Source organism: Pongo abelii, chromosome 10 (assembly GCF_028885655.2).
Source record: "Pongo abelii isolate AG06213 chromosome 10, NHGRI_mPonAbe1-v2.0_pri, whole genome shotgun sequence".
NCBI classification, from domain to species: Eukaryota; Metazoa; Chordata; class Mammalia; order Primates; family Hominidae; genus Pongo; species Pongo abelii.
The window spans coordinates 37,073,913-37,088,211 of NC_071995.2; the positions used below are offsets into that span (position 1 = coordinate 37,073,913).

The 14,299-nt window shown below is 37.8% G+C and overlaps 2 pseudogenes; both read right to left on the reverse strand.

Annotated features, from left to right (window-relative positions):
- Positions 1–735: 735 nt before the first annotated feature.
- LOC100432928 (large ribosomal subunit protein eL8-like) lies at positions 736–1,509 on the reverse strand (annotated as a pseudogene).
- A 2,911-nt stretch (positions 1,510–4,420) lies between these two features.
- Positions 4,421–5,149, reverse strand: LOC100938219 (U1 small nuclear ribonucleoprotein C-like; annotated as a pseudogene).
- Between the last annotated feature and the right edge of the window lie 9,150 nt (positions 5,150–14,299).

Genomic DNA, 14,299 nt, shown 5'->3' on the forward strand with positions numbered 1-14,299 from the left:
AAAAGAATAGGATTTTTGATAATGAATATAGGAAAAGTAAGTTGCACTGTTTCAGCTATCAATTTATATCTACATACCAGTGCATAATGTTATAAAATTCATCACACTTTCAAAAAAGAATGATAACCTCTCTGATTTAAAAAAAAATCAGATTTTCACAGAAAAGGCAACATGGATGCTTTCTACTATTAAATTGAAGTATTTTCTATCTAGAGGTAAAGCAGCAAGCAGAACTTCAGAGCAACTTAAATTCAAAGTTGCCTTTTAAAAAAAACTAATTGACTTTATTTTTTGAGCAATTTTAGGTTTACAGAAAAATTGGAAAGGACCAAGTTCCCATATACCCCCTCAACGTTCTAGTTCCTCCTATTATTAATACCTTTCATTAGTGGTACATTTGTTACAACTGATAAAGCAATATTAATACATTATTTTTAACTTAAGTCCATAATTTACATTAGTGTTAATTCTTTGTATTGTACAGGCATACATCATTTTTTGTACTTTGCTTTATTGTGCTTCACAGATACTGCATTTTTTACAAATTGAGGGTTTCTGGCCACCCTGTGTCAAGCAAGTCTATTGGAACCATTTTTCCAATAGCATGTGCTTACTTCATGTCTCTGTGTCAGGTTTTGGTAATTCTTCCAATATTTTAAAGCTTTTTCATTATTTTTTTTGAGAGTTTGTATTATTTTAATTATTTTCACATACAGAAAACTCAACAGCATACATTTAATCCAGTTTGGTGGCAAGTTCTTTAGCCTTTGCCTTTTCTAGCATGGCAATGTGAACCACAGATTTGGGACCCAGCACATTGCCTTCCCCGCGATGGTGACTCTCATCATATTTGTCATTGTAATTGGTCCTGATAGCTTCCACCAGCTGAGCCAAAGCTCCTTTGTCTTCCGAGTTAACATGTGTGAAGGCGACAGTGGTGCAGGTCTTCCCATGGACTAAACATCCAAGTCTTGCCTTCCACTTGATAATGCAGTCAGGGACCCCCAGAAGACAACCAGCTCAATGGGATCCAAGTCGTTTGCAGTCACCACCAGCTGAACCTTCTTGTTCTCCACCAAGGTAGTGATGGTCTTAACTCCTGCTCAAAGGACAGGTGGTCTCTTAGTGGGGACGTCCCCTTTGCCGCAGCTTTCTTCTTAGCCTGGGCCAACAGCCTCTGTTTTTTCTCTTGCTTTGCCTCTGGTCTGTACCCATGGGCTAGCTTAAGCTGTTGTGTAGCTGTTTGGCAGTCCAAGGACTGGGTGAACTGGTTAATCACAGGAGGCACTTTTAGTGGGTTATAGAGGATAGCTCTTTGCCACCGCAAACTGATACAGCCGGGCCATTTGACAAAGGGGGTGAGGTCCCTTTTAGGCTGGATGTCCTGTCCAATGCCTTTTAGGCTGGATGTCCTGTCCAAAGATTCACACCTTTCTCGGCCTCCTGCTTCTTCCCAACAGCAGGGTCTGGAGCCACCTTCCTCCCCTTGGCCATCTTTCATTCCGGCATCTTGAGCACTGGAAGGAGTCATTATTATTATGTGTGTTACAGCAATCTGTGATCAGTGATCTTTGATGTTATTATTGTTGTTTGGGGGCTGCCACAAACCACATCAATATAAGACTGCAGATTCAATCGGTAAATGTGTGTTCTGACAGTTCCACTGACTGGTCATTCCACCATGTCTGTCCCTCTCTTCAGACCTCGCTATTCCCTGAGACACAACAATATTGAAATTAGCCCAGTTGATAACCCTAAAATGGCTTCTAAGCATTCAAGTGAAAGAATGAGTCACATATCTCTCATTTTAAATCAAGAGCTAAAAATGCTTAAGTTTAGTGAGGAAGGCATGTTAGAAGCGAAGACAGGCCAAATGTTAAGCCTCCTGCACCAAATGGTTAGCCAAGTTATTAATGCAAAGAAAAAGTTCCTGAAGGAAATTGAAAGCACTACTCCAGTGAACACACAAATAGAAAGTGAAACAGTCTTATTGCTTCATATAAGCCTTATTGCTTATATAGAGAAAGTTTTAATGGTCTGGCTAAAAAATCAAACCAGCCGTAACACTATCTTAAGCCAAAGCCTAATCCAGAGCAAGACACAAATTCCTTTTTAATTCTATGAAGGCTGAGAGAGGTGAGGAAGCTGCAGAGGAAAAGCTGGAGGCTGGCAGAGGTTGGTTCATGAGGTTTAAGGAACGAAACCATCTCTATAATGTAAAAGTGCAAGGCAAAGCAGCAAGTGTTGATGTAGAAGCCACAGCAGGTTATCCAGATTTAGCTAAGATAATTGATAAAGGTGGCTACACTAAACAATGGATGATTTTCTCTCTTTCTTTTTTTTTCTTTTGAGACGGAGTCTCGCTCTGTCGCCCAAGCTGGAGTGCAGTGGTGCAATCTTGGCTCACTGCAACCTCTGCCTCCTGGGTTCATGCCATTCTCCTGCCTCAGCCTCCCGAGTAGCTGGGACTACAGGCACCCACTACCACGCCCGGCTAATTTTTTGTATATTTAGTAGAGATGGGGTTTCACCATGTTGGCCAGGATTGTCTCGATCTCTTGACCTCGTGATCCACCCACCTCAGCCTCCCAAAGTGCTGGGATTACAGGCATGAGCCACCGCGCCCGGCCAACAGATTTTCAATGTAGACGAAACAGCTCTCTATTGGAAGAAGATGTCATCTAGGACTTTCATAGCCAGAGAGGAGAAGTCAATCCCTAGCTTCAAGACTTCAAAGGACAGGCTGACTCTCTTGTTAGGGACTAATGCAGCTGGTGGCTTTAAGTTGGAGTCAACATTCATCTACCATTTCAAAAATCCTAGGGCCCTTAAAAATTATACTAAATTGACTCTGCCTGTGTTCTGCAAATGGGACAAGAAAGCCTGGATGACAGCACATTGGTTTATAGCACGGTTTACTGAATATTTTAGCCCACTGTTGAGACCTACTAGTCAGAAGAAAGGTTCTTTACACAATATTACTGCTCATTGATAATGCACCTGATCACCCAAAAGCACTGGTGAAGATATACAAGGAGATTAATGTTTTTATGCCCGTTAACACAAGATTCATTCTGAAGCCCTGGATCAAGGAGTAATTTTGACTTTTAAGTCTTATTATTTAAGAAATACATTTTGTAAGGCTATAGCTGCCATAGATAGTAATTCCTCAGATGAATCTAGGCAAAATAAATTGAAAATCTTCTGGAAAGGATTCACCATTCTAGATGCCATTAAGGATATTCATGACTCATGGGAGGAGGTCAAAATATTAACATCGACAGGACTTTGGTTGATTTTCAGGGGTTTAAGTTTTCAGTGGGGGAGGTTACTGCAGATAAGGTGGAAATAGCAAAAGAACTAAAATTTGAAGTGGAGCCTGAAGATGTGACTGAATTGCTGCAATCTCATGATAAAAATTTAATGGATGAAGAGTTGCTTCTTATGGATAAGTAAAGACAGTGAAGAAGCTGTGAGTACTGTTGAAAAGACAACGAAGGATTTATAATACTACATAAACTTAGTTGATAAAGCAGCAGCAGGGTTGAGATAATTGACTTCAATTTTGAAAGAAGTTCTACTGTGGATAAAAAACTATTGAATGGCATTACAAAGTACAGATAAATCTTTCATGAAAGGAAAAGTCATTGTGGCAAACTTCATTTTTGTCTTATTTTAAGAAATTGCTACAGCCACCCTAAACTTCAGCAGCCAGCAGTGTGATCAGTTGGCAGCCCTCAACATGAAGGCAAGACCCTCCACCAGCAGAAGGATCATAACATACTGAAGGGTCAGGGGATTGTTGACATTTTTTAGCAATAGAGTTTTATTTCTTTATTTGTTTGTTATTGTTTTTGCTTTACAGATGAAGTCTTACTATGTTGCCCAGGCTGGTGCAGTGGCTATTCACAGGTGCAATCATAGCACATTGCATCCTTGAATTCCTTGACTTCAAGCAATTTTCTGGAGCAACTGAGATTACAGGTATGTATCACTATGCCCAGCAATAAAATATTTTAAAAGTAAGGTATGTACATTTTTTAGACATAATGCTATTACACATTTAATCGACAATAGTATAGTGTAAAAATAATTTTTTTTAGAGACCAACTCACTTTGTTGACCTCAAACCCCTAGACTCAAGTGATCCTCCCGCCTCAGCCTCTCAAGTAGGAGTGGGAGTACAGACACATGCCACCACACCCAGATAAACATAAAATTTATTTATTTATTTATTTATTCATTGATTTACTGTCACCCAAGTTGGAGTGGTGTGATCATGGCTCACTGCAGCCTCAAACTCCCAGGCTCAAGCAGTTTTTCCACTTCAGCGCCCCTTGCAGCCATCCCTCTATAGGTGGGACTGCAGGCATGTGTCACCATGCCCTGGTAATTTTTATTTTTATTTTTTAGAGATGGGTTTTTTTTTTTAACTGAAAGAGTTGATAATTTTATTTTCACATTTCCCAATACAAATGAAAACTGCATCTTTTTTGTCCCACTTCTCCCCTCCAAAACTATTATCTTTGATAGGACAGGGGAGCAAGTCTTCCTTATGCTGTTTAGAAAACTCAATATCACAGCAGCATGATCTCCTGGTGAAGCAGAATAGGTAATATAAAACTGATACAATGAGGCCTCCCCTCTATCCTTATCTGTCTGGTCAAGTCATTCCAGGCCGAGTGGGCACCATCATGGGATGGGCAGGAGGTCTCATCATTGGGGGCCCAGGCATCATTGGCATGTGGCTTCCCATGGGTGCCTCATTCCAGGAGCAGGTCCCACTGGCATCATCCCAGAGGAGGAGGGCCCATCATTGGCATCATGGAAGGGCCCCCATATGGGGTGCTGGCATCATACCAGGGCGAGGAGGACCCGGAAGGCTGGCAGGAGGTGGTATCATTGCCCCTGCAGGAGGAGGAGCAGAGAATGGAGTAGGAGGTATCTTTCCTTGTTGAAATGCAGCCGTTGTTTTGTCAGTCAGGCTCTGAGCCTGCTCTTCCATCCATTTCTGATAATAGTCTTTCACATTCTCTTTGTGTTTCCTTCCACTGCAGTGTGTCTTTCTCACAGATGAAGAGTCATGGGTGAGGTATGTATCACAGTAGTCACAATAAAACTTGGGCATGTTGCTCTGCAAGCCATTGGCCACTCCATTAGAGATGGGTTTTTGCCATGTTGCCCAGGGTGGTCTCAAACTCCTGAGCTCAAGTAATACACCCACCTCAGCCTCCCAAAGTGCTGAGATTATAGGCGTGAGCCACTGCACCCAGCCAAATATAGCTTTTTTTTTTTTTTTTTTTTTTTTTTATGACGGAGTCTCACTCTTGTTGCCTAGGCTGGAGTGCAATGGCGTGACCTCGGCTCACTGCAACCTCCACCTCCAGGGTTCAAGTGATTCTCCTGCCTCAGCCTCCCGAGTAGCTGGGATTACAGGCACATGCCACCATGCCTGGCTAATTTTTTGTATTTTTTAGTAGAGACAGGGTTTCACCATGTTGGCCAGGCTGGTCTCAAACTCCTGGCTTCAAGTGGTCCGCCCGCCTCGGCCTCCCAAAGTTCTGGGATTACAAGTATGAGCCACCATGCCCAGCCCAAATATAACACTTATATGCATTGGAAAACCAAACTATTTGTGTGACTTACTTTATTACAATATTCACCTTATTGTAGTGCTCTGGAACCTAACCCACAATATCTCTGAGGTATGCCTGTACCTTGTATGAGCTTTGACAATGTCCAGTTGCATGTATCCACATTACAGTGTGTGAAAGGAAAACAAATCTTGGGGTCCAAAAATCACTAAGCTAAAGGGAAAAGTCAAGCTGGGAACTGCTTAGAGCCAACGTGCTTCCCATTCTATTCAAAGTCACCCCTCTGCTCATTGAGATAAATGCATATCTGATTGCCTCCTTTGGAGAGGCTAATCAGAAACTCAAAAGAATGTAACCTTTTGTTTCTTATCTACCTATGACCTGGAAGTCCCCTCCTGGCTTTGAGTTGTCCCGCCTTTGCTTCAAGTTGTCTTGCCTTTCTCAGACAAGTTCCTCTTACATATGTTGATTTACGTCTCATGTCTCCCTAAAATGTATAAAACCAGACTGTGCTCTGACCACCTTGGGTACATGTCCTCAGGACCTCCTGAGGCTGGTGTCAAAGGTGCACGTCCTCAACCTTGGCAAAATAAACTTTCTAAATTAACTAAGACTTGTCTCAGATATTCGGGGTTCACAGTGTCATATGGTACAGTTCTACTGCCTTAAAAATCCATTGTACTCCATCTCGTTATCCTTCCCTACTTTTCCCTGAACCCCTGTTAACCACTCATCTTTTTAAACTGTCTATAGTTTTGCCTTGTCCAGAAAGTTAGATTTTTAGAAGCAAAATATCTGTAAATCACATCTTTGTTGAGAAACCCATGTAGCCAGCTACTACAAACAAACAAAAAACACTGAAATTTAGGAAATTCACTTTATAAATAGTAAAAGGGAGATGTCACTTAATATCAATATCATCGCAAAGAGCAGTAAGTGAAACTACTGATGTGGAGAGTATTGAATGAAATTACTTATGTGCAGAAAACAAAGCAAATATTGACATCTGTATGGCACATATATGATAGAGAAAGGCTTGACAATTTTATTTTGCTATCACAGAAATCTATGCCATTAGTGGAGAGATTTCCATTTTGTTATGGAAAGTGCCTTTCAATATCTTCATGATGCAAGAGGTTTACCAGTGGAATAGAATAGGTTTACCGGGGCAGAACAGACAGTTTCTTATTGGAAATCACAGCCACACTCCCAGTTTTTCCCATTCTCAACACCTTGGTGGAATGGAAATGAAAATAGGAGGACAGAAAAAAAGACAATTGAAAGTGGCCAATCAGATTTCGAAAGGAAACAAATAGAGATTTAGAAATGTAGATATAATAATTAATATTAAAAACCCAGTGTATGGATTAAATAGTAAATTATACCTAGCTGAGGAAAGAGGGATGGACCTAGAAAATAGATCTAGAAGAATAACATACAATATAGCACAAAAAAGACAAAGACATGAAATATAGTTAAAGAGATCTTAAGAGATGTGAAGGATAGAGTGAGAAGACCTTGTGTATGTTTCATTCAAGGGTCCAGAATGATTAGGGAGAATGAGAAAGTTGTGGATTGATTTTTATTTATCTTCCTTATGATCTTTTGGCTTCCTGAATCTAAGCATTGTATGTCTTGCAATAATTCATGGAAATTATCATCCATTGTCTTTTCAAATATTGCCTCTGTTGGTAGTAATTTTCTCCGGTGTTTATTTGTTGGAAATATGTTCTTCTTTTTTCTTTTCCCTTTCCCTTGAAAGACAGTTTCACTGAAATATAAAATTCAACATTTGACAGTTGATATGGTTTGGCTGTGTCCCCACCCAAATCTCATGTTGAGTTGTGGTTCCCATAATCCCCACATGTCATGGGAGGTAATTGAATTATGGAGGCAGGTTTTTCCATACTGTTCTTATGATAGTGAATAAGTCTCATGAGATCTGATGGATTTATAAAGGGCAGTTCCCTGCACACACTCTCTTGCCTCCCGCCATGTAAGACATGTCTTTGCTCCTCCTTCACCTTCCGCCATGATTGTGAGGCCTCCCCAGCTATGTGGAACTGCGAGTTCATTAAATCTTTTTTTTGTAAATTACCCAGTCTCAGGTATTTCTTCATAGCAGTATGAAAATGGATTAATACAACAGTTATTTCTTCTTAGCATTTTGTAGATGTCATTCCAGTATCTCGTTTCCATTATTGCTCTTTGGAGCAGCTGCTAGTCTAAGTGTCACTCATTTGTAGGTGAGCTTGGCTTTCTTTCCTCTACTTTCAATATCATATTTTGGTGATGATATTACAAAAGAAACTCACTAAAGAAACGGGAGGAAAGTGATCTCAGAAATTTCTGTGTTGTGAGAGGAATGGTGAGCAAAGAAAAAAGTAAACATAATTACAGTAAAAAAAATCAAATGTCTAATTGTTGGAATTTCAAAAGCCAGGATAGAATTAAATTCTTGTACCACATTCTCTAATTATAATGCAATTAAGTAGAAAATAATATTAAAAATATAATTAAAATATTTTCAAATATTGAGAAATTTTAAAACACTTCTAATAGAAATTTGAAAACATTATACTTAGAATAATAATATAAGTAATATAAATACTATATTTATATTATAGTATAATTCTGATATAATATCAGAATTAATACAAGTAAATTTATTTTAAATTTTAATGTTTATTATAGTGAAGGAAAGTTGAAAATGACATATGCATCTAACAAATTAGAAAAAGAACAACACAATAAACTCAAAGAAGTAACAGAAAAAATATGATCAATGTAAGACAAGACATAGATGAAAATAGAAGAGAAAATGGAGAATTTTAACAAAGACAAAATTGGAATGATTAACATTTTTTTTTTTTTTTTTTAGAAATAGAGTCTCACTCTGTCACCCAGGCTGGAGTATAGGGGTGCGATCTTGGCTCCCTGAAACCTCTGCCTCCTGGGTTCTAGCAATTCTCTTGCCTCAGCCTCCTGAGTACCTGGGACTACAGGCGTGCAACACCATGCCCGGCTAATTTTTTGTGTTTTTAGTAGAGATGTAGTTTCACCATGTTGGCCACGCTGGTCTCAAACTCCTGACCTCAGGTGATCCACCCACCTCAGCCTCCCAAAGTGCTGGGATTACAGGCGTGAGCCACCGCGCCTGGCTTGATTAATATTATTGATAACTTCTAATAGAGAAGATACAGGACACAACTTAAAAAATTGGGAATTAATAAATTAACAAAAAATATAGCAGATATTTCTAAAATATTGTAAACAACTTTATGGTGTGAAATTTGAAATATTGAAATATAGGTAAGACAGATTAATCTTTAGAAAAATACAAGTTACCAATCTAAAATAGAACTCTATAAAATTACATGGCAAGAAATAGAATATCTGTATGGCAATGTAGCAATAAAAAAAATCAAATCACTAGATTGAAATAGTCCCATAAAGAAAACTTCAGGCCCAAACAGTTTTATAAGTTCTACCGATCATTTAAGGAACATACAATTTTGATTTACAAATACATATTTTCAGATAGTATAAAAAGGAGGAACACTCCCCAACTTCTTTAATAAAATTGGTATGAGCTTGATAGCAAATTCAGATGTGAATACCAAAAAAAAAAAAAGAGAGAGAGAATTGATAGGCTGAATCTCCCTTCTGACTAAAGAATAATTCCTAAATGAGATAGCAAACTGAGCCCTATGATGTATAATTAAGGGTAATATATCAAGTTAAAGTTGGTTTAGACAAGAATAGCTTTGTTTGATTCGAATATCTGTAGGAAAACTTACTATTATCATGATAGATGCAGAAAAAGCATTTTATTACAATTAGCAAACATTCTTGAGAAATGCTTTCCATGAAATAGAAAGAAACTTCCCTTAATTTTGTTAAAGGTATCTTCACACAGACAAACACAAAATACAGCAAGTATCATACTCAACAGTGATACATTGGAAGCATTCCCTTTAAAGTTAGAAATAAGAAAGGATGCCCATGAATGGCATTTCTTTTCAACATTATTCTGAAGGTCCTAGCCACTGTAATCAGGACATAAAAAGAAAGAAAACCTAGCAAGATTGGAAAGAAAAAAATAAAACTCTCATTACTTGGAGCTGATTGTTGATACTGAAAACATAAGGTAATCTTTAGACGAAGTATTAATATTAACAAGGTTATCAGCTAGAAATAATTGTTAAATAGTCAATTGCCTTTCTACATGCTGGCAACATGTATGATAAAACAGATAAAAATCTTTACTAAGGAGAAAGAAATATATGGCCTCAAAGAAAGACTCACAGTTTATAGACATTTATCTGTGACAGAGATGGTCCAGGAGCTAAGTGAAGAACAGAGGAACTTTCCCATAAATGGCTCTAGAAAAACTGTGAATGAGAAGAAAACGTTAAAAAAACCCATGAAATTGGACCCCTATTTCACATCATACTAAAAAATAATAACAAATCCAGGTGGATTAAATATCTAAATATAAAAGGCAAAATTATGAACATTTTAGGTGATAAGAGATAGTATTCATGACATCAAATAGAGAAGATTTTTAAAATAAGACTAAAAAGTAGTAATCAGAAAGGAAAAGGCTGATAAATTAAGCTACATTACAATTATTAACTTCTGTTCATCAAAACACACCATCAGTTTATCTACCTTTATCTCAAAATAAAATGTTTAAAGTTTTGCTGAGTTAAATTAAAAAAAACCCCACAATATCAAGAGTGAAGATAAGAAAAACCTTGGAGAAAGTTATTTGTATACATAAAACTGACAATAGATTAGAATGCAGAAAACATATTCTTACAAATTACCTAGAAAAAGCCGGAAAATTATACATAGAAAAATGATCAAAAGATATGAGTAAGTCTTATATAACATCAATCTGGAAACATCTTAAATATTAATTGAGACTCAAATAAATAAATTACGGTACACTAGGATGTTGTAGGGAAATTTTTAAAAATGAGCTACAGCCTTAGGTATGAGTAAAAGTTTCAAAAAATGATGTTAATTTAAAAAATATAATGTTATGGTAAAATACACTCAGAGTTTTTGTCAGTAAATATTTTTCTTATTTTGTTGTTTTTGAATTTCCTCATGGACTTTATGTTGTATAGAAGTTAAGATGTTTATGTACGGCCAGGCGCGGTGGCTCAGGCCTGTAATCCCAGCACTTTGGGAGGCTGAGGCAGGAGAATCGCTTGAACACGGGAGGTGGAGGTTACAGTAAACACAGGTCACACCACTGCACTCCAGCCTGGGTGACAGTGCAAGACTCCATCTCAAGGAAAAAAAAAAAAATGATGTTTATGTACTTGAATTTACCACTCTTTTTTCTTTATTTTCTCTAAGCATTTTTCCCTTATACTTCAAATTGTTGAGTCTGGAATTGTTGGCTGTTCTTTTCATTGATTTAATTATAAAACCACTGCACATGATTCTTTGAAAATTTAATTGTGTATATTGCCTAGAATAGTGTCATGTACATAAGGCACTGAGTATTACTGAAAAAAAAACTCTTTCAAATTCATATTCCAGTTTTACTCTTTTCCATTTGAGGTTGTCTGAATATTTTTTTTAACTCAAAACTTAAAATCAAATTTGCTTTGGCGCATCTCACTAGTGAATAAAGCTAATGCAGAATGAAGTTTTAATCATAACAAATTTTATATAATTCTTAACATTTCATTAGCAGGTTTCAAGCATTAAAAATAAGTCACTGGTAGAGTAGCAGTTGCTTCCTGAAAAGTTGAGAGATAACAACAGACATTTGAACCTTTGTACTTGAAAAAAACTCTTTTGTTCAGTCCAGAAGCTCTAAAGTTTCCAGGTACCAATCAAAAGGGGTGTTTTCCATCCCTGAATGACAGCTGAATACGTGTCATTCATAACAAAAGGAGAGTTTCAATGTGTTCAGGCAGGAGATTAAACAGCCTTTTCAGAAATGAACAGAAGTGCCTACAATTTGGAGGTCAATTAATTTAATCTGTTACCAGAAGTCTGCTTTCTTTCTTGTTTTCTATTTTAAGCCATATTCCGTAACAATTTTGACAACAATAACTAAAGTCAGCCATTTTTTTCTGTATCCTTCAGTGTATGTCTTAATTCCTACAATTACTCTTATAAAAATCCGTGGTTTGCTATTCTCAGCTGCATAAGAAGTTAGTGATATTATTTCTTAGAGTTTTGCTGTTAAAATTAAGTGATACACTAAATGCATGTAGTTATAAAAAATATCTTCCAGGCAATAAGACTTACAAGTAAAACTATAAGGGAACTGTGCCTAAGATATAACTAAAAACTAAATAATGAAAGACATTTTCCAAATTGTTATAGGGAATCAGTGTAGAACTGAATGAGGAAGTGGAACTATGATTTCTAAGCCGATGCTCTACAAAATATTTTTCAATTCAAGAGGACTTCATGGAAAGAATAGGACTCAGTCTATGTAAAGGGATAGTTGACATTTGTGCACATAGATACAAGGGAAAACTTCAACCTGGAGTATAACCAAAAAGTACAAAGTGTGATGCTTTATGTGTGATTGAAGGAGGAAGAGGAATGCTGGCTGGGAACTATAAAAAAATGTTATTAGGCTGGGGGCAGTGGCTCATGCCTGTAATCCCAGCACTTTGGGAGGCCGAGGTGGGCAGATTCTGAGGTCAGGAAATCGAGACCATCCTGACAAACATGGTAAAACCCTGTCTCTACTAAAAATGCAAGAATTAGCTGGGTGTGGTGGTGCGTGCCTGTAATCCCAGCTACTCAGGAGGCGGAGGCAGAAGAATCTCTTGAAACTGGGAGGTAGAGATTGCATTGAGCCGAGATCACGCCATTGCACTCCAGCCTGGGCGACAGGGCGAGACTTCATCTCAAAAAAAAAAAAGTTATTGATGAATCATGGGTGCTTGTTAGACAGAACAGGAGAGGCCGACAGGAAACAATAGTTACCCAAAGCCTTGAGGTCAAAACCAGTATTAGAATCTGAACTGTCTGACCCAAATTGGATGATATCTGGGGAGACAAATCTGATTATGTCATACCCAAGCCTAAACTTCTTTTATAATTCATCACTATCTTAAGATAAAGTACAAACCCCTTAACAAAGTCCTGTGGGGCCCTCTATGTCACGGACACACGTTTCCTTTCCATATATATTCTTCTTCTAATTTTAAGAAAACCTACACTGCAGCTATTCCAAACTTGCCCAATGCCTTTTCCATGCTATGTTCTTTTATTCCTTCATATCTGTCTTGCATAGTTTGTACTGCCTTTTTCTCCTTCTCAGCTAACCACCTTGCAAACTTCTATTTATCAAATCCAACTTCAATGACTCCACTTAGGAAGTTTATGCTATTCGGCTAGGAGTGGCATTTCCTCTTCCATGATTTTGTGACATTGTTCATTCTGATAGTAATTACTTATTTATGGGTCCCCTTCCCTCTCTACTTGGAGCTACTCAAACTCAAAGACCATATCTAATTCACATTTATATTTGTGTTTGGTTTCAAGTCATATGATAGAAAGGTCTCTGTATTTACAGTCATAATACTTCACTTTAAAAACTAAGGATCTGAGAAATTGGATTAATCCATGAGAAGCTATATTTATCATTTGGATTCTCTAGAAGTAAATCTCAAAGGCAGGCCTTCATGTCCTCTGCTAGTCTAGTGGTGCATGCCCTCCTTATTATAAAAATCTAATTTGATTTGATGCTATCAGTAAAATTTGATAGTGACATTGTAATTTATGATTTATTCTTAAGACTCTCTACTGATCTTCAGCTTTATAAAAGTTGTTACTATTTCTTCCAATACTGTAATGTGTAAATTATTTGAGAATATTTAATTATGCTATAAAAGACAAGAGAACAAGTGGTATGGGTGAAACTCATAAAAAGCAGAGTATACACAGTAATTAAACTATGAGCTTATGATTTAGAGGTGATGCTCACAGAATGTGTTAAGGATAGATAACGAGTAAACAAGTAGCATGTAAAGACAGGAAAAATCAGAACATGAAAATATTAAGAGTAAATTAATAATCCCTAAGAACTGCCAAAGATAGTTAATAAAAATATGGTGGGAAAATGTTACTTAAAGATAGAAAGACATGTAAAGACCAATTCATAATCATGATAGAGCTGGGCCATGAGAACATATGATCCTATTCTTGTCCCACATGCTCTTTTTTTTTTATTTTGCGATGGAGTCTTGGTCTGTCACCCAGGCTGGAGTGCAGTGGCACAATCTCGGCTCACTGCAATCTCTGCCTCCCTGGTTCAAGTGATTCTTCTGCCTCAGCCTCCCGAGTAGCTGGGTTACAGGTGCGTGCCACCACACCTGGCTAATTTTTGTATTTTTAGTAGAGACGGGGTTTCACCATGTTGGCCAGGATGGTCTCGATCTCCTGACCTCGTGATCCACCTGCCTCGGCCTCCCAAAGTGCTGGGATTACAGGCGTGAGCCACCGCGCCCGGCCCCACATGCTCTTAACCCAAGAAATACAAATAAAAACCAGAGTGGCTCAGCAGGCTAATAGGTCTGGTGTACTTGCCCCTGCATTTTCTAATAGAGCAAGTGTGTATTGGCCCTGGACATCTCCCACTGGCGGGCTGCTTACTCAAGTCTGAACTATGATTCTCATAGTCACGTCAAAAGTTGGGAAACCTGATGCAGCAAAGA